Here is a 22,437-nt window from a genome sequence, read left to right as displayed (position 1 = left end):
TCTAATGATCCAGCTCCAGTGTTTGGGGGAGAGGCTGCTGTGTCACCAGGGCCCTCTTCAGCCAGACAAACTTTCACATTTCCAGTGTCCACAGCAAACAGACACAGGAAGACTCATATACCATGTAACTGAAATATTTAGAAAGATTGATCAAGTTGAAAAACGGCTAAATAAAAAGTGTTTTGCCCTACTAAAATGGCAAAAAAATAGCTGTATATTAACAAATTGAAAACTAGATGCAAAGCTGTACTTACGTGACCTGCAATTGCTGAAATATCAATGGCTGTTATTGCCATTGGGTGTTCTGCTATGGGCAGGAGAGGTTTGGATGAATAAAATAAACTTGGTTAATAAAATAAACTTACATAATGTATTTGGTTAATAAAATATGGTTAAAATATATTATTAATGTAACCACATAATTATTTGATTAATAAAATAAACAGATAATTCATACATTTATATATGTTTCCTATGTATAATTTGTTTCTTCTACTTCCACTGTAATAACATTACGAATTACATAATTTTTATCGAGGTGTTTACATAATATGTTCTATTGAAAGTAGTGGTCAAACTGATTAAAAATATAGATATATTCAAAATGCACAAAATTTGAATTTTTTTTTTTTTGACAGAGTTTCACTTTGTTGCCCAGGCTGGAGTGCAGTGGCACGATCTAGGCTCACTACAAGCTCCGCCTCCCAAGTTCATGCCATTCTCCTGCCTCAGCCTCCTAAGTAGCTGGGACTACAGGCGTCCACCACTACGCCCAACTAATTTTTTGTATTTTTTCATAGATACGGGGTTTCACCATGTTAGCCAGGATGGTCTCGATCTCCTGACCTCGTGACCGCCTGCCTCGGCTCCCAAAGTGCTGGGATTACAGGCGTGAGCCATCATGCCCAGTCTAAATTTTTTTAAATACAGTTATTAAACACAAAACCTTCTATATAAGCTTTCAAAGTTATTTTTATTATAATATTAAAAATGGCTTCTTATAATAAAAAGGCAAAGGTGAATCACAACTAACAAATATTTAAAATGTGATTAGAGCTAAATTGTGTAATTTTTTATACTTTGAGTATATCTAATTAAATGTTTCATAAAAACAATAATGTTCACATTTAATGTCAGTGTGGAGACCTGTGTGAGCAATCGATAGGATGCTTCAAGCATGTTACATGCAGAACTAAATCTATGCAAATTTAATGATGACAGAAGTTGTACAGTATTCCAAACTAGTCTTCAGATACCATGTGTTACTGCTACAATGAGCACACTAACTTCTCAGTACCTTAACACCCACAGTTTGGAAAAGGTGGACGGCCATGAAGATGGATGCTGTACACTACTGAGAAAAGAGAATTTAATATATAAGATTTGATTGCATTTATATGATTTATAAAAAAAATTTAACAAGTTAAGTCATGCATCTTTTCTATTAACTAAACACACCTATCACTCAAACCTTCTCAAATTTCTCATTCTGCCCACTTCAATAAACCTGATGTATATGAGGTTTGTTCATTATTGCTTGTTGAACAGTTCTTGCCAGCATCTGTCTCTGCTGGCACAGGTGCAACACACAAGCTTTAATGGCATTACTTTTCTCTTGGGTACAAAGGACAAGAAATGTTGGAGAAGCATAAGAAGCATGTGTTTGTGGACTGATTGCTGTTATTCACAAGAGGGGATGTTTGTGATATAAATCACGCTGAGCCAGAGCCAGTTAAACCTTCATTTTAACCAGTTCCTTAATGCAGAATACACTTAATGCAGAAACAGGGTCATAAGCCTTCCGCAACCCTAAGACCCAGGTCCTGCTTGACTCTCCTTTGCTTAGTGATAGCTTGGTGCAAAGCTTATGTTGAATGAAAGAAGTCTGGGTCAGGAAAAAGCCAGTTTGACTCTCAATAAACAAACTCTCAAGAAAAGCTTTCAGATCAACCTTAGCAATGAGTACCTTGGAATGTACTCATTGCGAATGATTCATTGTGGAAAGAAGGGGTTATTCTTAGCCAGACAAAAGTGTAATGTCCTGAGAGGTAAGTAAAAAGTAGTGGCAATTAAGTTCTACAACTAAGAAAGGCAGAACAGAGTGATAATGTTTATCAAAAAGTGTAATTTAAGAAAAAAACTAAAATCACAGAAAGAGCAGCTAAAATAAATTTTTGTTTTGTTTTATGATTTTTGAGTTAAATGCTATTTCTAAGTCAGAGAAGACAGATTTTTTAAAATTTAAGTGAAAGGCAATCAAGAACAAAATTTTAACTAAGCTACTATATATTTTGTCTAAAAATCCTATAATTCGATTTTAACAGCAAAATATGTTGCTTGTTGAAATAAAATATCAAAAATAAAAAATGTGCCTGTGTTTGTGCATACATATATATACACACAAACATATATGTATGTGTGTGTGCATGCATATATGTGTGTGGGTTAGTCCATTTGTGCTGCTATAACAAAATTTCACAGACTAAACAGCAGAAATGTATTTGCCTGAGTTCTGAAGGCTGAAACGTCTTAGGTCAAGGAGCCAACAGGTTTAGTGTCTCTGGAGGGCCTAACCTCTACTTCCAAGATGGCACCTTGTTACTACATCCTCCAGAGGGGACAGAAGCTATAAATTCACATGGTGGAAGGGATGAAAGTTGGGAACTCACCCCATCCAACCCTTTTTATAAGGTTGCTAATTTCATGCATGAAACTGTACCCTCATGATTTGATCACCTCCTAAATGCCTCACTTCTTAATAATACCAAACTGGCAATTAAGTTTCAATACATACATTTTGGGGGACATTAATACAATGTAATATGATTTTCTATTCAGTTTTCTACCTATAATTTTGTATAAATTTTTATAAAAACGATTTTTACTGTATTTAGCATGCTTAGCAATATTTTTGTATAAATTTTTGTATAAATTTTATCAAGTACTGAATATTTCATTATCAATTTTAACAAGTGGAATATTTTAATTCAATTCCACATCCATGGAAGTTTACTTTACTTCCAATATTTTACGAATATGTCTTGCATCTAATTTTTTTCAAATGTCCTTTACTATTTTATTAAGGTAAATTTCTAGAAGCGAGAAGACTTCGTCAAACAGCATATATCTTATTAACCTTCTGTTAAATGTTGATTGCCATCCCCAAATATTAAACTAATTTAGGATCCCATCATTAGTGCATGAGACTATTCAGGGCTGTAATTGTTGATGTATTCGTTTTCAACGTGTGTGTAACCTTTCTTTTTTACACATCCTGGAGCAGGAAATAACATGCAGGGAGGAAACAAAATCACATAGAAGTATTTTGATTGCTTAAAGCAGTATAGTTGTAAACTCTCCTTTTGGACTACATGACAAACAAATAAACCTAAAATCATTCTGTAAGGAGGGTCTTACCTTGTTTTCTTCCCTCTTTAGGCCATGATCATGGCTGTGTTTCTCTGGGAGTACATGTGTAGCCCGAGTGTCTATGCATAATCCAAATAATTGGGAATAAACAATAAAAAGGAATTCTGACAAGGCAATAGTATTTGGGAATGCGTTATTATATTTTACAACCTAAAACTTTGGATAAACATATTTACATGTGCGTCTATAAACACTGGGGTAGCTACCCCATTTCTGTTATTACCATCCTAGACCATGTCACCATCATCAACTACAGAAACGATTGTAACAGGCACCTACCTATTCCCCCATTTCTTCCCGTATCCAGTTGACACACATGCATGCATGCACATGCACACACACACACACACAGTCCTCTCCATGGCAGCCAGAGTGACTCTTTTAAAACATGTACCTAATTGTATCACTTCTCTGCGTTACCTTCCAATGTGTTATCTTCTCATTTAGAATGAAAACCAAAGACTTTACATGAACTTCAAGATTCTTTTAAAAATCTGCGTGTCTATTACCTTCCTGACTCCACCCCATCAATCTCCCTCTCACTCACTGGCTTTGGCTACATTGGCCTCAACATTTCCAAAACAGCTGACACACACGACTGCCTCGAGACTTTTGCATTTGCTTTTCTGTTTGACTGTAATATTATTCCTCTCAGGAATTCACGCTTCACTGCCTCACTTTCTTTAGGTCCCTTCTCAGTTGTCACCTTATCAGACAGGCATTTCACTAAATGCACACACACAGGCACACAGATTTTCTTGCACTTCTAGAGTTCTGACAGTCTCTTGATATCATACAATCAAATACTTTCATTTGATGTCCCCATTATTCAACAAGATTTATATTGTCAACAATGCTGGTAATGGAGGTTTATTTTCAAATCCTTGTGTTATTACTTGCAGATTGAGGAGCGAGCTTAAAAAATAAATTATTTACCGTCAGAAATATAAATGACATTATGTCTTTTTAATAATATAATTAATTATCCTCACTTTCTCCACATATCAAGAGTTGTTAGTTTTGCTCATTTGAGCCTAAGTCTCTGTACTTAGATAGGAAATGGTTATTTAGTTGGTAGAATGCTTTTCTTGAAACATTAGAAATGGACACTGACACTGATCACTGTTTGGTGATAATGTGTTTTAGCAAAATGATCCCATTTTATCTTCACAACAGTCTTTTGGGATAGAACCCACTTATGGTTAAACTGAGAACCCTAGGGTTGAAATGACTAGTAAGAAGTCACAGAAAGTAAAAGTGGCTAAAATGCGTATTTAAAAAAAAAGTCTTAATCTGTTCCTACTGTTACATTACTAGTTTTACAGGAAGGAAAGAATTTTTTTCCCACATTCCCTCCTCTCTCCCAACTTTCAGATACAAGCATAATTTCCACCTAGTTCTACCCATGCTCCTCTCTGCTACTCTTTTTTGGGCTGCTGATATATTCAAAATATTAATAAAGTCTTAAAGAAAAAATAAATGTGTGCCCTGCTATGACATACTTTTATGATATAAAATCTCACTACTATTACCACACCAGGAACACTAATTTAAACACATCCAATGTTTCTTCATCTCTTTTTTCCAGAAGCTCTAAGCCTTTCAAAGAACACATTTATTTTAGAATGTTGTTTATTGATTTGAGGAATGATGTCTATCATGAAATTTAAGTTATAATCAGTCAATCTTCTATTTGTTTCTCAAGCACATTATATATGATTTTGATTCCTTTTTCTTTATTTGTGCAGTTTCTTGTCTCAAATGCTCTCATCTATTTATACACATCCTTCTGAATCTACTAATCTTTAGAGGTTATTTCAATAAATCCATAAAAATCATGAATTTCAAAAGTATGCATTGAGCTCCCCAATCTGAGAAAGTGTGTATTAATTCCCCTAATATTTATATTATGTATACATACACAATTATATTATTCTTACATATATGTAATATTTTATATATACATAGTTATAGAACACCATTAATACTATTTATAGTGTTGTATATACATATATGCATACACTCTATGTAACACTATATATACAATATATAGTAAATATAATATTATACACACACACAATTATATAATAAACACCAACGTAGCCAATAAACAGAATTACAGATGTCAAATTGTGACATTTTTAAATTCCAATAAATTGTAAGGAAATAAGAGATTACAGTTATGTGTAATGCCTTTCTGTATTCTTCTTCATTCTTAATTTCAGTCCACTGTGGTAAACTTTATTATGAGATCATTGATTTTACCTCCTAGATATTCAGAAATACAGTGTTATGAGGCTATATAACATAAATACTGTTATATTTATACAAAACGTGATATATAACCAAAACACATATAGCACTATGCTGTGTGATTATTAAATTTCCTTAAATGATGCGACAGTACACATATAACTCTGAGATATTTTTAAATGATCATTATGCTTTCAAGAATTACAACTGAGAAACACAGGTAGATCTAGTTTGTAATTTTATACTAATATACTGTGTGCGATATTTTAATAATAAACATTTAGAATTTTGTTAAATTTGCAGCTAGAATTGGAATTTCAAGGTCATAGATATATTCATCTTAAAATTCTTGCCACATGGATCTTCAAAATGGCCCTACTAATTTATAGCCCTCTCCAAAATGCATGTGAATTTCTATATCTCTGCATATCTCCCAAGTTATAAACATAAAACTGCTTTACATTTTGCATAAGTTTGCATTTTCTCATTACTATTAAATTTGAGCATCTTCTCATATGTCAATTGGCCATTTGGTTCTCTTTCTTATAAATTACCCTGTCATGTAATATCATGTTCTCATTTTTTTTATGAATTGTTTTTCTTGTTTGGTCATATACTTATATCATTAATTAGTTTATAATTTCTTAGCTGTGTGAAGTAAGGATTAACTTGATTTTTCCTGGACTGATTAAATTTTCTCAAAAAAATTAAAATACATTTAGGGATAAAGTAATTGCCTATCTTTACCAGTGTTGTATGTTGCAACATCTGGTTAGAAAAATAAAAATTCCATTAGTTTACTTGTCTATTTTTATGGCAATTCCATTCTATTTTAATGATTCAAATACATAATGAATTTTGTAATTTTAGACAGAAGATTTTTAATGGTGATATATTTAGACTAAATTTCAAATTTTTAATAACCTTGCTAATTTTAAGTTTGAGCTATAAATTACTAAGAAAGTTGATTTTTAATTTCTGCTGTTATCTATTTCTTGTTGTTTTGAATATTATCAATTGTTTCTATGTGTTTGTAATTTGAGACTAAACTTGGTTTTGTTGTCACAAGCCCTATGCTTATCATTTAAACCAGACATGTTGGCTCTAAATAATATATTATTGTTTTCTATTTAAGCATAAACAATTAATTGCTAGAGTATTGAAGGTATTGCTCCCTGATAGGAACATATTATTATACTCCTGTTGACCCAAAGCTTTACATATACAAGTATATACTTATTTTATGTTTAGATACATTTCTTGTTCTTTAAATATCATAGTATTGTATCTTCGTTATTTCATTTGATGTTCCTTGTGTTTAAGTTCCATTTGTATAAAAGTGTTACTATATGAACATCTGAATATAAACCTCATTATCAATTGAAAAGAAAAGTGAATTGGTCTTGGATAGACAATACATATACTGAATATAGACATTGTCATAAAGGGAAGAGTAGCATGAGCAACCATTCCAGTTAGAACAAGACTGGAACAACACTATGCTAAAGAATCAGAATTTCAAAATAAAGAAGTTGGTTTGCCAGCAATATTTAAAAAGAGTCCATTTTATCTAAGTCTATTTTATTTAAGTTGGGAATTGGTAGGAATAGTTAAAAACTTGTGTTTTGCTTTCTCATGAATGAAACTCATATATAAGATTACTTTTGTTTGTTTTTTTGTTTGTTGGTTTTTGAGACAGTCTCGCTCTGTCACCAGGTTGGAGTGAAGTGGCGTGATCTCAGCTCACTGCAACCCTCACCTCCTGGCTTCAAGAGATTCTCCTGCCTCAGCCTCCCAAGTAGCTGAGACTACAAGTGCATGCCACCATGCCAAACTAATTTTTGTATTTTTAGTAGAGATAGGGTTTCACCATGTTAACCAGGATGGTCTCTATCTCTTGACCTCATGATCTGCCTGCCTCGGCCTCCCAAAGTGCTGAGATTACAGGTGTGAGCCACTGCGCCTGGCCAAGATTACTTTTAATATAATATTTTAGTTTTCTTTTTCATCATCTGTCATTCTTCTAGTAATGTTTTACAAAAAAGTCCAAATCTCTTGGCCTGATATTTCAGGATCTGTACACTCTATTTCTAACACCATTTCCACATTCAATTTAGGTTTCAACCTCACACTCTCCTGGGACAAAATATAAAGCCACTGTTCATCTGTTGAGAGAGAGGTGTTCTAAAGGGTAAATACTGGTTCACTTTGTCACCTCAGAGTGCAACACTCACTGATAAGGAATAAAGTATAGCTCAACACCCAAAAAAGTCTCATAAGGTGGTTATGCTGCCACCTCTAAAATAATGGTTACTTGGGCATGTACACCAGCATGGCTAGAGGTGCATCTGTCAGAAGAGAGGTCCTGCATTACTCCCCATTGTTTGTCAAAGTTAAGCTCAGCTCTCCTTCTCTGGAGACCTTTGATTACTTGCTGTCAAGCCATGGACAGTTCATTGCCCCACAGTAAACAGGGCAATGTGAACAATTAGAATGTGAACAATTAGAGTCTTTCCAACAGGACTGGGGCTAGTCTAGGAATCCAGAAGGCAGAGGGCACAAAGCTAACGCACTTGACTGCACCCTTGGCTATGGAACATTCGTTTTTCCTTTGCCTGCCTGACAATATCACATGAGGGTGTCTGGGTGAGAGTAGGGGGAAGGTTAGTGGCTAAGACGGTCTTATGATATCTCTCTTTTCAGAGTAATTACAATCCAATCTTGAACACACACCAACCACATACTTTTTTCCAAATGAACCAAGCATTTTCCCTCTTGTTTGTGTTATTTTATTTTATTTTATTTTATTTTATTTTATTTTATTTTATTTTTGAGGTGGAGTCTTGCTCTGTTGCCCAGACTGGTGTGCACTGGCATGATCTTGGCTCACTGCAACCTCTGCCTCCCAAGTTCAAACAATTCTCCTGCCTCAGCCTCCCCAGTAGCACACGCTACCACCTGGCTAATTTTTTTTTTTTTTTTTTAAGTAGCGATGGGGTTTCACCATATTGGCCAGGTTGGTCTCAAACTCCTTACTCAAATGATCCACTCGCCTTGGCCTCCCAAAGTGCTGGGATTACAGGCGCGAGCCACGAAGCCCATTCATTTGTGCTTATTTTATAAACTTCCTACTATATATTCTCAAATTCCAAAATAATGAATTGCTACCAGCAGTCAGTTCTCTACTTGAAGATCTCATAATAAGAGCATTTATACACCTCTTCCTTTCAGAGATTTGAGGATTTTAAGGGAAAAAAATGATAACATGTAGTGTCAGAGGATAATGTTTTTAAAATGATAAAATCATACTTCTTGTAGGAATGTATAATAAATATATGTAAATATATTTTAGCAGTTTCATTTTAATGAGAGAACCAGTAAGATATTAATGTGGCAAAAGGGAATTCAAAACACACACATAAATAACAACAGAGATGAACCTAAGGAAAGTATGCTAAATGAAACAAGCCAGTCACAAAGAAACAAATGCTGTATAATCCCAGTTACATGAGGTACATAGAGTAGCGACATTCATAGAGACAGAAAGTAGAATGGTGGTGCTGAGGGCTGCAGGAGAGGAAAATGGGTTGGTATGTTTCATAGTTATGGAACTTCAGTTTTGCAAGACAAAAAGAGTTCTGGAGATTGGTTGCATGACAAAACAAGGTGAACATACCTCAGGTTACTGAACTACAGACTTAAAAGTGGTCAAAATGGGCCAGGTGCGGTGGCTCACGCCTGTAATCCCAGCACTTTGGGAGGCCAAGGCGGTGGATCACGAGATCAGGAGATCGAGACCATCCTAGCTAACACGGTGAAACTCCGTCTCTACTAAAAATGCAAAAAATTATCCGGGCATGGTGGCGGGTGCCTGTAGTCCCAGCTACTGGGGAGACTGAAGCAGGAGGATTGTGTGAACCCGGGAGGTGGAGCTTGCAGTGAACCGACATTGTGCTACTGCATTCCACCCTGGGCGACAGAGCGAGACGCCATCTCAAAAATAAAAAAAGGTCAGGATGGAACATTTTATGTATTTTATGTTATGTATAAATTTCCACAATTAAAAAGAAAACACATGTAGATAATTGAGGATGCTGAAATAAATTCAAACATACATAGATATCTGTAAAATAGCTCCACACAATCAAAGTTGCATACTGCTTTAGAAACAGATAACTTGGAAGGCTGTACCTGAACAAGAATTGGCAAGCTTTTTCTAAAATGTCCAGATAGTATGTTAGGCTTTGTAGTCCAGAAGGTCTCTATTGTAATGACTCAGCTGTGCTGTTGAAGAGCTAAGGTAGCCGTAGGCAATATGCAAAAAAAAAAAAAAAAAAAAAAAAGTGTGTGGCTGTGTTCCAATAAAACTCTTTACAAAAGCAGGCCTATCTGGCCTGCAGGCTGTAGTTTCCACCAACAAACCTGGCATTCCCTAGGACACTGTGTTTCTTGTTGGCTATTTCAAAGCAATCCTTCCTGAAAGTCTCCCACCTGTTGTGATTTTAATATTCTCAAAGAAAGAAATATTCAAAATCACATGGAGAGCTGATCTCACTAGGCATGACCTGTTATTTACAAAGGGACAAGTAATAATCATGTAGGCCACCTTGAGTTTCCTTTGCAAGTCTAGAACTGTGCAATGTTGAGCCACTACTGATGCTACAGGCCTATCTTCCACCTAGAAGTTTTTATAAGGAAATATTGGACGTTTAAATGCTTTTGATATTTGGTATGTCAAAAGTAAAATGCAAGCCCCAGAAATGTTCTTCATCATAATTAATCTATGGTCATCATAAATTTGGGAGAAGTCTTCATTTCTTGAGGACCCCAATTTTCCTAAAGCTCATGGCCTGACCTTTTTTATACCTGTGAGGCTAAGAACCAGACTTGTTTTTCTGGAAGTTCTTTGTAGGCAACAGTTCCATATGTAACATCAATCAATCCTTGTCCCTCAGAAGTGGCTGGTTCTATCTGATTAAATGAGCACCATTGTCAAAGATGACACCGTAGGGGAGACCCTACGATGCATAATTGATTGTCCATACATCCCGTAAAAAGAAAATATTCTTATTAGACCCGTGCAAATAATCACTTTGCCGTAAAAAGCAGAGACTTAGTAAAAGTTTCTGAATTCCGAGGCATGAGTGAGGAACAAGACTCATTTTTAAATCTCATTTTATTTCACAAAAGTATCATCTACTAAATTGCTGGGGATTATCTATTAAGAAAAAAGAGAAGGAGCTTTTTCATATACTCAGAAAATAGACTACGAAGACAACATAAACAACCTTACAAACAAATAACTGTACTAAAATTTATTTCCCTCATTACTTCTTACAGATCTGTGTAATGAGTTCTTAGTTCACTGGACCCTGGGTTGCTGTCTATTAAAAAACAGTCCTGTTTATCTGGACTCAGTCCACTGCTATAATGTGAAATTTTCTAAGCACATCAGCTTCAAATGATTCATCTATTCATTTTTTTTTGGAAACAGAGTCTCGCTCTGTCACCCAGGCTGGAGTACAGTAGTGCGATCTCGTGTGACCGCAACCTCTGCCTCCCAAACTCAAGCTATTCTCCTGCCTCAGCTTCCCGAGTAGCTGGTATTACAGGTACACGCCACTACTGCCTGGCTAATTTTTGTATTTTTAGTAGAGATGGAGTTTCATCATGCTGGCTAGGCTGGTCTTGAACTCGACCTCAAGTGATCTGCCCTCCTCGGCCTCCGAAAGTGCTGGGAGTACACACATGAGCCACTGTGCCCAGCTTATTCTTTGAAAGGCTAGTAATTTAAAGTAGCTGGCACTATATTTTTTTTCCTGGAACTCTGGCATGGTAATTTTTTACTAAGACACAACATCTGACCTCCACCTTACAGGAGAGCATTCCAGCAAGCATTCGAGAAAGGGGGGTAAAAAGCACAGACAAAACAAAGCAAGACTATTTTATTCTGCCAGCATCTTAATGGAGGTGATTAATTTAATAACTTACAATAGTAAAGTGAAGGCAAGCACAATATTCTATTGGGCTACAGAATATAACCATTTCTTGAGAGTTTTGAGCAGTGTTTCCCTTAGGGCAGAACATGTTATCAGTGGTGAGGATTTGGGGAATTCTCTAGAGACTTCCCACAAAACAATTTCCGAAATATTCATGCTAACAAAATGTTGCCTACAGATGATTAGGGAGGGCTGAGCATCTCTTCAAATAGATAATTTTCATTTACCTCTTTATTTATTTATTTATTTATTTATTTATTTTATTATACTTTAAGTTCTAGGGTACATGTGCATAACGTGCAGGTTTGTTACATATGTATATTTGTGCCATGTTGGTGTGCTGCACCCATCAACTCGTCAGCACCCATCAATTCATTATTTATATCATGTATAACTCCCCAATGCAATCCCTCCCCGCTCCCCTCTCCCCGTGATAGGCCCCAGTGTGTGATATTCCCCTTCCCGAGTCCAGGTGATCTCATTGTTCAGTTCCCACCTATGAGTGAGAACATGCGGTGTTTGGTTTTCTCTTCTTGTGATAGTTTGCTAAGAATGATGGTTTCCAGCTGCATCCGTGTCCCTACAAAGGACGCAAACTCATCCTTTTTGATGGCTGCATAGTATTCCATGGTGTATATGTGCCACATTTTCTTAATCCAGTCTGTCACAGATGGACATTTGGGTTGATTCCAAGTCTTTGCTATTGTGAATAGTGCCGCAATAAACATACGTGTGCATGTGTCTTTGTAGTAGAATAATTTATAATCCTTTGGGTATATACCCAGTAGTGGGATGGCTGGGTCATAAGGTACATCTAGTTCTAGATCCTTGAGGAGTTGCCATACTGTTTTCCATAATGGTTGAACTAGTTTACAATCCCACCAACAGTGTAAAAGTGTTCCTATTTCTCCACATCCTCTCCAACACCTGTTGTTCCCTGAATTCTTAATGATTGCCATTCTAACTGGTGTGAGATGGTATCTCATTGTGGTTTTGATTTGCATTTCTCTGATGGCGAGTGATGATGAGCATTTTTTCATGTGTCTGTTGGCTGTATGGATGTCTTCTTTTGAGAAATGTCTGTTCATATCCTTTGCCCACTTTTTGATGGGGTTGTTTGTTTTTTTCTTGTATATTTGTTTGAGTTCTTTGTAGATTCTGGATATTAGCCCCTTGTCAGATGAGTAGGTTGCAAAAATTTTCTCCCATTCTGTAGGTTGCCTGTTCACTCTGATGGTAGTTTCTTTTGCTGTGCAGAAGCTCTTTAGTTTAATGAGATCCCATTTGTCAATTTTTGCTTTTGCTGCCGTTGCTTTTGGTGTTTTAGACATGAAGTCCTTGCCCATGCCTATGTCCTGAATGGTACTACCTAGATTTTCTTCTAGGGTTTTTATGGTATTAGGTCTAACATTTAAGTCTCTGATCCATCTTGAATTAATCTTCGTATAAGGGGTAAGGAAAGGATCCAGTTTCAGCTTTCTACTTACGGCTAGCCAATTTTCCCAGCACCATTTATTAAATAGGGAATCTTTTCCCCATTTCTTGTTTCTCTCAGGTTTGTCAAAGATCAGATGGCTGTAGATGTGTGGTATTATTTCTGAGGACTCTGTTCTGTTCCATTGGTCTATGTCTCTGTTTTGGTACCAGTACCATGCTGTTTTGGTTACTGTAGCCTTGTAGTATAGTTTGAAATCAGGTAGCGTGACGCCTCCAGCTTTGTCCTTTTGATTTAGGATTGTCTTGGCAATGTGGGCTGTTTTTTGGTTCCATATGAACTTTAAAGCAGTTTCTTCCAATTCTGTGAAGAAAGTCATTGGTAGCTTGATGGGGATGGCATTGAATCTATAAATCACCTTGGGCAGTATGGCCATTTTCACGATATTGATTCTTCCTATCCATGAGCATGGTATGTTCTTCCATTTGTTTGTGTCCTCTTTGATTTCACTGAGCAGTGGTTTGTAGTTCTCCTTGAAGAGGTCCTTTACATCCCTTGTAAGTTGGATTCCTAGGTATTTGATTCTCTTTGAAGCAATTGTGAATGGAAGTTCATTCCTGATTTGGCTCTCTGCTTGTCTGTTACTGATGTATAAGAATGCTTGTGATTTTTGCACATTAATTTTGTATCCTGAGATTTTGCTGAAGTTGCTTATCAGAAGTTGAATCCCTGAATAGACCAATAGTAGGCTCTGAAATTGAGGCAACAATTAATAGCCTACCCACCAAAAAAAGTCCAGGACCAGATGGATTCACAGCTGAATTCTACCAGAGGTACAAGGAGGAGCTGGTACCATTCCTTCTGAAACTATTCCAATCAATAGAAAAAGAGGGAATCCTCCCTAACTCATTTTATGAGGCCAACATCATCCTGATACCAAAGCCTGGCAGAGACACAACAAAAAAAGAGAATTTTAGACCAATATCCCTGATGAACATCGATGCAAAAACTCTCAATAAAATACTGGCAAACCGGATTCAGCAGCACATCAAAAAGCTTATCCACCATGATCAAGTGGGCTTCATCCCTGGGATGCAAGGCTGGTTCAACTTTCGCAAATCAATAAACGTAATCCAGCATATAAACAGAACCAAAGACAAGAACCACATGATTATCTCAATAGATGCAGAAAAGGCTTTTGACAAAATTCAACAGCCCTTTATGCTAAAAACGCTCAATAAATTCGGTATTGATGGAACGTACCTCAAAATAATAAGAGCTATTTATGACAAACCCACAGCTAATATCATACTGAATGGGCAAAAACTGGAAAAATCCCCTTTGAAAACTGGCACAAGACAGGGATGCCCTCTATCACCACTCCTATTCAACATAGTGTTGGAAGTTCTGGCTAGGGCAATCAGGCAAGAGAAAGAAATCAAGGGTATCCAGTTAGGAAAAGAAGAAGTCAAATTGTCCCTGTTTGCAGATGACATGATTGTATATTTAGAAAACCCCATCGTCTCAGCCCATTTACCTCTTACAGTAGTAATATATCAAAAAACAACACTTAGTATTTCTATTATCTTTATTTTATGTTGTGAAAGAATAAAACTTTGTGATTTTTCAGGAACCCTACTGGGAATCTTAAAGATGGTTTTATATAAAAGGTATCCAACAGTTATTATTATTTTTATTGTTAATATTATTATTAGGATATGGCAGTGTGTTTATTACAATCTGAATTGTCAGACGACATGTGAGCAATTGACTAAGGGTCATGGGTGTTAGAGAAGAAATTACCCTGACAAGTATTTAATTGATGTGATAATAAACATTCAAAACCATATATTGAATCAGATGAGGCTGAGCCCCTGCCTGGCAGTCCACAGGACAGCTAGTTACTTGTTTCTGTTTCCAAACCTTTCACAATGAAAATACAGCAGAGGAATTTACAGTAAAGGTGAAATAAAGGTTGGAAAATAAAATAGATTCGGGGCCAAGATCATTAAATATCTATTAGTGATAATTCTTAAATATATGTATTTCTTTCCTCTTTAGCCCAGTACTATACAATGAAAATATGTGACCTATGAATGTAACTTTGAATTTCTAGTAAGAACATTTCTAAATGTACAAAGAAACAGGAGAAATCAACTTTTGGTATATTTTTTAAAACTTTACCCCCATATATACAAAATAGAATAATTTCAACATGCAATTACATAAAAGTCTTAAGAATTTTACATATTTTATACTACAGCATATCTAAACACTTGATCTCTATATACATTACATAAAATTTGCAGGTGAAAAGTAGACCCACATACACAACTTGTCCCAGATAGAGTTAGAAGTTTCCCCATAACTAAATTACATGTTAGTTTTAAAATTCAACCTAATTAAAAATTTTAAAAATCTGTCCTGCCACACTACGTAGTCCACCTTGCAGTCGCTCAGGAACCACTTGGGCAGGAAGCTACCGCACTGTGGCAGCGCGAAGCTGCCTGAACTTCCCTTCTCTGTTCCTCTCCCTGTGCTTCCCCAACTGAAGGCAGGAGCCAGTTTCATTAGTCTCAGAAGGAAGATGTGTATGTGGAAGGTGCACAGTAGTAGAGCCATGGGAGAGAGGAAGGAAGAAACAAACAAAATTTGTCTATTTCATTTTAGAAAAAGTAGGTAAAGCCAAACTTCTTTTCAAAATAACAAAAGTCAAATAATGGTGAGGACTTTTGAAAGGTGGGGGTAAATCAGCATTTGCACACATGTGTACATGTGCACACTCTTGTGGGACTGCTTACATATACCCTGCAGCTGTGTGCAGCCATCTATACATGGGAGTGAGTAGAGTTGGAGCTGAATCCTGGCTTGCCCCGTTCTAGCCATCTGACCTTGGGTAAGTTAACTACACTTATCTGAGCTCAGGATTCTCATCTGTAAACTGAGGACAATCACATTTACCACCCGTGTTCACTTTGACAATTAAATGTGATAGATAGGTAACTTTGCTGTGTAAACTGTAAATTCCTACACGTTTATGTCAATGACCTTATCAGTTCCTCCTTCAGCTTTGGTGGCCTGTGAGTATACAAAGTCTTGGAACAAAGGGGCACTTCTTTTCTCCTTCAACCTTGGCATTGATCTCCTGCCCTTCCAGCAGGATCAGGGATTCCATGCAGGTCCACTTATCCCTTCTGGAGAGATGCATAATTTCAGGATGCTTCAAAGGCAAGAAAGCCAGTAGAAAAATTACACAAGTTATAGATTTGACTGTTATTTCAGGCACCAGTTAATGGGGTTTTGTAAATATCTCTCAAAGCTTTAACAGCCTCTTAGGAAGCAGAGTTTTGGCTGCTCTTATGGAGAGGCAGTTGATGTAGTGGAAAGCGCACTGAACAAGTAAGTCACTGGAAGCCCCTGGTCTTGTCTTGTTCATGATTTACTTTGAGAGTTAGGTCAAATCCCTTCACCTTCCCGGGCTGCGATTCTTGCTCATATTTTGGTGATGATATTTGTGTTCATTTGCATATTAACAGCAATAACAGCTGTCTTCTATAACTCTTAAAAATAATATGAAAATCAGATAAGATGGCACTTATGGAAATATATTACCTGTCTGTAAAGCCATTGGCAGGAGAAAATATTTTGTTTTTAATTTTTGTTTTTAGTAATGCCAGAGAGCACCAGGAATCCACTGTGTCCCTAGATCAGATTGCCTTTTCTAGGACACAGTGGAGTTGGGGGGCAGAAGGAGAATTACAATTCTACAGAATAAGTCAGCATCGGGCTTCCCTCCACACAAGATTCATAGCCGGCTCACTGCTGTCAACCGTTGTCACTGCTGTCAAAAGCACTTCAACAGCAAGTGGACATCTATTGAAAATGGAATGCTTTACTACTGAAAATGGAATGCTTTATTACTCTTTCTTTCTTTCCAAAGCAAAAGTTTATATATTAAAATGTGACTTTTATGGAAGTTCATCAGTGATAATCATTAAAGTTTTCTTAATTGTACTTTTAATTAGATCAAATAAATTATTTTAAATGCTTCCTTTGATTATGTGTTGAGTACTGTGACTTGTTGCCTTGTAGAAATAGCAGAATTGACATTTACTTCCTTATCTTCTTTAAAGGATTCAGATAAGAATTATTTCATTAGTTTTGTCTAAATGATGTTTCAGATATAGGCCCTCAAGTTAAGAAAACAATTTGTAGTAGACTGTATTATTTAGTCTATTCATTTAGACAAATTAAATTAATGCAATATATAGAAAAAGCTCCAAAAATCCATAATTATGAACAACAAAAATCTCTTCATCTTTTTCTTTGAAAATATTATGACATTAACAAAAAATATATAACTGATACTCAAACAAAAGTGAGCTCTTGTCAATCTCTAGTGAGTTTGCCAAGGGAAATGTCAATTACATGCTGTTTTTTATCTTTAGATGTTTGCTTCATTATCTGCATAATCAATTATTTATTCTGTAGCACAAACGAATTAGCTTTTCATAAGTAAAGTATCTTGAAGTTGTAATATACTTCTAATGTTAATGTGATTATATCAAACAGATGAAACCTGAATATGAGGATGAAAATGGGAGGTTTTGCATTAAATGATGGACAATTACAAGTCTGTGAAACACAGCTATCAAATTGCTGACACACATTAAAGTAAGTGACATGACTGAATTTTAATGACTTGTAAAGTGAAATGTAGAAAACACTGTTCAATCTGTTTTGCTGGATTTTGACTTGCGAGAGAATTGTTGATGGTTAAATCAAGAGACATTCTGGGTTCAAGTTTTTATCCAAAATCTTTGGGTCAAAAATATTTGATCATAAAATCTGTATTTAAAAATAAATGGCATGACATACACACACATTTGTAAAATGTGAGAAACAATTCTTTTAAGGCACCTAAAAATATTACGTAGAAACCTTCCTCCATCAGAAACTACATGTGCATATCATATAGAGAAACTTAAAACTTAATAGTTAAGGGAGAATATATATGATTACATAAGTCTTGGAATAGTCTTCTTTCTATTTATTATTTATTATAAAAATGTAATAGGAATGAAATCATATGAGAGGCATATAAATTTGTATATTTGTTTTAATTAAACACAACATAAGAATACCTTCCCTTATACTCAGAATGCTGCAAAATAGAGCTATTTGTCTTGAGTTCTGATTCCGTGTGACAGTGATGCCTCTCTGCGTTTTGCCTGCATAGGAACTGGCTCTCCTTGTGGATTCCTTTGCTTGGCTTTTTCCCGCATGTGGTTGTGAAAGATTCCCCTATATGACAGGGATCTGCTTGTCACGAGTAGGTAAGTTAGGACAACTCATATGAATTTCACTGCTGTAGGTGGGAAACCTTATTCCAGGACTATGCTTAGGGTCTTCTTCGCCTTCTGTGCCTTGGTTTCAATGACACCAAGCCATGGCAGCAGCCCTGCCCTCATCGCCTCCCAAGCAACTAATAATTCTGGAAAATGTCATTTGTACTTAATTTCCACAGCACAAAGATTTATTTTTGAGGTAGAGAAGCTAACAGGCTTTGCAACTATCAAAACACACATTTTAAAAGTTGTGTCTAAACTCTTTAAAATTACCTATAAGACAGAATTCTTTAGCCCATTCCATTCAGTTTCCTGCCAGAGAACTGAGCAAGTAAATGTCATCTCAAAATCGATGTTGTGATGCTTCCATGTCCCGTCTCAGGTAGCCCAGGTGGTGAACATGAAGTTAGTTCACATCACATTTCTCCTTATAGGTAGCGGGATGTTAGGAGTACCTGGGACTCAAAGATGGGGTGGCCCTCCTGGGTAGCTTAGTGTCATCTTTCAAGATTCTGAAATTCTTTCCAAGAGAAATATATCTGTATTATACTGATGCATCTTTTATTCTCTAGGTCAGTGATACCAGCCGTAAATATTTCTCAACTAGCTCACTAATAATTTGCTTTCATTTGGAGGGTTGGTAAGATATAGAAAGAAAGAGAGCAGGAGGAAGAGGGGGAAAGGAAGGAAGAAAGGAAGAATGAAGGGCACAAGGGGAGAAAGAAAGGAGACCAAGGGGAAGAGGGATAAAGGAAAGGGAGAGAAACAGAGAGAGAGAGAGAGAGAGAGAGAGAGAGAGAGAGAGGAGGGAGGGAGGGAGGGAGACAGAAGCAGAGGAATGTGTTGTTGCCAGATTTGTCATGTAGAATAGAATGCACTGGTATTTCTTGTTGCAGCCAAGAATGACAGCTGGCCCTATTCTCTTTAGGGATGTAGATGCAAGTTCTTTCCACAGCACATAATCTCTACAGCTCTCCAGTCTGTCATCCCTGTGGATTTGGTCAGCCCATGTCTTGGCAGAGTTCTTAATGCCAAATGTAAGCATGTGCTTAATTTGTCTCTGAAAACCCTTTGCTCCAGCACAGCTATGTGCCAAAACAAATTGGCTGAGATCCTTCACATAGGCCAATTTTTCTATGTATACCACCCATATTTATTGTGACCCTTATATGCGCTTGTGATGACTGCACGTGCTGGAGACACAGCATGAGCCGATCTCTCTTCTCATGGAGTTTTCATTCTAGTTGACACATATGCCTTTGCGTGGTTTTTGCCAATATTGTTTCTGTGTAATAGAAAGTTTATCGATGTCAGGGACTCTGCCTGCATAATCAGATTTACCTCATGCACAAGGACTAATCTGGAATTTGTAAAGCCAATCAATATTTTATGCAGAGCTTTTTTTGCCAGCATCTGTACTAATCTTTTTACAAGCTAAGTTATTTAAAACTCAGAACCAGTATTTATTATCTTCCTCATTTTATAGAATAGGAAAGTGATTCAGAGACACGTTAAGAAACTTGCTCAAGAGGAAACAGAAATTCAAGGCAGCTGACTTAACCTACGCTTTGGACTCATGCACTGGATGTGACCACCACCCAGTTCAGAGGCCATTTTCAGCTACTCTTCTTTAATTATTTTCCCTGTGGTCACTTGACAGGTATATTTTTATTGCTCTGAATTCTTTTTAACAATTTCCTGTAATTGCTCTAGTGCAAGCAAACAGACAGGATTAGCAAGAAGAAAGTGTGGGCACCCATTCAACTGCAAGCAGGGTGTTGCCCCAAATGTCCAGCCCCTCAAGGCCTCTACTTCCCGATTGGTGAGAATGAATCTATTGATGGGATGAATTTTTGGAGGAGTCCTGGGAAGAGATGGAGCGTGAGGCACGTCTTTATGTAAATACAAACAATAGCTGTTTCTGCATGGATTAAATGTACTTTCTCAGTTTTTTTTAAAGTCAAAGACCCCTGAGCTTATCAACTAGAAAGCACCTAGATCTCTGCCAGGTCACGTAACTAAACACAGGCTATGACCACCCCCATATGCAATGTGTGTTGGTCGCATCTCTGCACAGACATATTCTTTCTATAGTTAGACGTATCATGTCTAAATATATGTTCTCAGGGTATCACTTACAACTTTCTCACTTTTAAAATTTTTGTTAGGGTAATACTGGAGGAAAACAGGAAGCAATCCTAAGTGATTATTGAACCTACTTAGACAAAATAACATAATCTAAATTTTGAACCAAAATAATAGTAAAGGACTTATAAAAAAATAGATAATATTCTCAATCAGAGACCTTATTCTCAGAAACACTCATATTTAATTTCAGTGTTACATAGAATAATAGTTAAATACTCTAAATAAATGTCTTGTGCTCAGATGCAATTATTTTCTACATTGAGCTTTATTTTTGCCCCGACTTAGTTCTTTAGTCAAGCTGGCTAAACTGTAACTAAACTATACTTTGTTCTACCTTTCCTTTTCAGCTTTCCATCCATCATATTTTACACGCATTATGCTTTACACTGTCGATGTTTCTTTCTGCCTTTCTGGAGTCCACGCAGGCCACATGATGCATGATGTATTCTTGATGGGAAACTGTTTCATTAAGATGTTCTACACATGACACCATCATAAGAATTACATAATTCTTATTATGCAATATGGTCTAGAGAGTTTGTTTGTCTTCTGTGAAACATACTATTCAAGATACAGCTCTAAGTTAAGAGTCTGGGCTGGTTGGAGAAGAATAAGTTTGCTCAAAGATTAGGAAATGCTAAACAGAGGCTTAAATAAGTAGAGAAAAGGGAGAAATGGGCAAGAATAGAAGAGAGGGAGAGAAGAGTAGAAGAAAGGGAGAGAGGCTGCTACTGAGGAGCTGCCGTATAGAAAGAACAGAAGATGGTGCATTGCCAGTTGTAGTAGGCACAATAAAAATAATTAGAAAAGATAAATTGAAGCTTTTTTAATGTAAAAGCTTCAATTAATGTAAAAGCTAAACAAGATTGGTGGAATATTAATTCAAATAGAATTATATTGAAAGAATTATATTGGCGGATGTCACTTATTTTAAAATAAATACTGTATTAGGGAAAGAGGTAATTAGAAGAGTTAGTGAAAATAAATACCAGGATGTTATTTTACCATGCAGTTCTCACATTGAAAATGTTCATATTATTTTTTTCATTGTATTACAAATTAAGTATATTTATCAGCCATAAATCAATATAGAAAGAAAATAATAGTGCTATCGTAATTAAAATAAAGCTAAGCTAATTAAGGATAGTGCTAATAGACTGGACACGGTGGCTCATGCCTGTAGTCCCAGCCCTTTCAGTGGTTGAGATGGGCAGATCACTTGAGGACAGGAGTTCGAGACCAGCCTACCCAACGTGGTGAAACCCCGTCTCTACTTAAAATACCAAAAAATTATCCAGGTTTGGTGGTGCATGCTTGTAGTTCCAGCTACTCAGGAGGCTGAGGCACAAGAATCATTTGAAACCAGCAGCAGAGGTTGCAGTGAGCCAAGATGGTGCCACTGCACTCCAGCCTGGGTGACAGAGTGAGACTCTGTCCCAAATAATGATAATGATAATAATAATAATAAATAATAATAAGATCCCTCCTCCATTTCCCCCTCTGAGATGCTAAATTTGCTTTTTATTTCATTGAGAAAACAGAAGCAATGACAGGAGGATCTTCACAGCATCCCACCCTTCCCTCTGCAGGTGTTCAGGTGTACCTGCTGGGTGCCTCCTCCTGCCCTCCTGCTTGTCTGTAGATACTACTTACAGTCCCATCCAGATCCAGCCTCTGCATTGCACCTGCAAGGTCACATTCTATCTCCCCAACTCAGGGGCATTTCCCCAAAGTCGATAGTTTTCTCTCTTGCACCATAATTTTATTTTTTCTATTGATTCATTTCTATCAGTATACAAACATTTTGCAATGAATATCCTTTTTT

At 36.5% G+C, this 22,437-nt stretch overlaps 1 long non-coding RNA gene across 3 annotated transcripts in view; it reads right to left on the bottom strand.

Moving 5' to 3' along the window:
• Window positions 1–254: 254 nt before the first annotated feature.
• LOC117073492 overlaps window positions 255–22,437 on the bottom strand; it is a 63,575-nt gene continuing 41,392 nt past the window's right edge. For 2 of the 3 annotated variants that reach the window (XR_004433253.1, XR_004433251.1), the window contains 4 exons: window positions 5,608–5,697; window positions 3,418–3,488; window positions 1,298–1,354; window positions 255–307 (listed from right to left, as the gene is read on the bottom strand). This is a non-coding gene — a long non-coding RNA (uncharacterized LOC117073492). The remainder of the gene's footprint in view (window positions 308–1,297; window positions 1,355–3,417; window positions 3,489–5,607; window positions 5,698–22,437) is intronic. The other variant, XR_004433252.1, reaches the window with a different exon arrangement.

This window comes from Trachypithecus francoisi, unplaced genomic scaffold, assembly GCF_009764315.1.
Source record: "Trachypithecus francoisi isolate TF-2019V2 unplaced genomic scaffold, Tfra_2.0 Lachesis_group4, whole genome shotgun sequence".
Lineage (NCBI taxonomy): Eukaryota > Metazoa > Chordata > Mammalia > Primates > Cercopithecidae > Trachypithecus > Trachypithecus francoisi.
The sequence above is the reverse complement of the archived record's forward strand: the minus strand, read 5'-3'. Positions and strand labels throughout refer to the sequence as shown.